The sequence below is a fragment of the Triticum dicoccoides genome, unplaced genomic scaffold (genome assembly GCF_002162155.2).
Source record: "Triticum dicoccoides isolate Atlit2015 ecotype Zavitan unplaced genomic scaffold, WEW_v2.0 scaffold79355, whole genome shotgun sequence".
Lineage (NCBI taxonomy): Eukaryota > Viridiplantae > Streptophyta > Magnoliopsida > Poales > Poaceae > Triticum > Triticum dicoccoides.
The window spans coordinates 1-1090 of record NW_021300415.1 but is presented as its reverse complement, the minus strand read 5'-3'; the positions used below and the strand labels follow the sequence as shown (position 1 = coordinate 1090).

The window sequence follows — 1090 nt, the reverse complement described above, 5'->3', positions numbered from 1 at the left end:
CAATCGTCTTTGTAGTGGAGCTGGGAGGGGCAAGGATAAGGGACGAAGACCGGGGTAACATGTCGGATGCGATCATACCAGCACTAAAGCACCGGATCCCATCAGAACTCCGAAGTTAAGCGTGCTTGGGCGAGAGTAGTACTAGGATGGGTGACCTCCTGGGAAGTCCTCGTGTTGCATTCCCTTTTTAATTTTTTTCGCGCCGCTTGCAAAACAAAACGCACGTGTAAGTAATATATTTACCGTGTTTTATTATTTTGCACGAGTGCGGTAAGTCATAGGTGGGTGCTCACGATTCACGGGTCCAGCGTCGGCGTTGTGGCGCGGCAAGCGTGCACTGGTGCGGTTGAGAGGGAGGGGTGGAAACCGCGTTAAACTCGTCTCCGTAGTTGAGAGGGAGCGGCCAAAGCAATGTACAATCGTCTTTGTAGTGGAGCTGGGAGGGGCAAGGATAAGGGACGAAGACCGGGGTAACATGTCGGATGCGATCATACCAGCACTAAAGCACCGGATCCCATCAGAACTCCGAAGTTAAGCGTGCTTGGGCGAGAGTAGTACTAGGATGGGTGACCTCCTGGGAAGTCCTTGTGTTGCATTCCCTTTTTAATTTTTTTCGCGCCGCTTGCAAAACAAAACGCACGTGTAAGTAATATATTTACCGTATTTTATTATTTTGCACGAGTGCGGTAAGTCATAGCTGGGTGCTCACGATTCACGGATCCAGCGTCGGCGTTGTGGCGCGGCAAGCGTGCACTGGTGCGGTTGAGAGGGAGGGGTGGAAACCGCGTTAAACTCGTCTCCGTAGTTGAGAGGGAGCGGCCAAAGCAATGTACAATCGTCTTTGTAGTGGAGCTGGGAGGGGCAAGGATAAGGGACGAAGACCGGGGTAACATGTCGGATGCGATCATACCAGCACTAAAGCACCGGATCCCATCAGAACTCCGAAGTTAAGCGTGCTTGGGCGAGAGTAGTACTAGGATGGGTGACCTCCTGGGAAGTCCTCGTGTTGCATTCCCTTTTTAATTTTTTTCGCGCCGCTTGCAAAACAAAACGCACGTGTAAGTAATATATTTACCGTGTTTTATTATTT

General features: G+C 50.7%; 3 non-coding genes across 3 annotated transcripts; all 3 read left to right on the top strand.

Moving 5' to 3' along the window:
* The first annotated feature begins 64 nt into the window (after window positions 1-64).
* On the top strand, window positions 65-183 carry LOC119347902. The gene has a single exon (XR_005168584.1). It is a non-coding gene; the product is annotated as a 5S ribosomal RNA (ribosomal RNA).
* A 297-nt stretch (window positions 184-480) lies between these two features.
* Window positions 481-599, top strand: LOC119347903. Its single transcript, XR_005168585.1, has one exon. It is a non-coding gene; the product is annotated as a 5S ribosomal RNA (ribosomal RNA).
* A 297-nt stretch (window positions 600-896) lies between these two features.
* On the top strand, window positions 897-1015 carry LOC119347901. Its single transcript, XR_005168583.1, has one exon. It is a non-coding gene; the product is annotated as a 5S ribosomal RNA (ribosomal RNA).
* The last annotated feature ends 75 nt before the right edge of the window (window positions 1016-1090 follow it).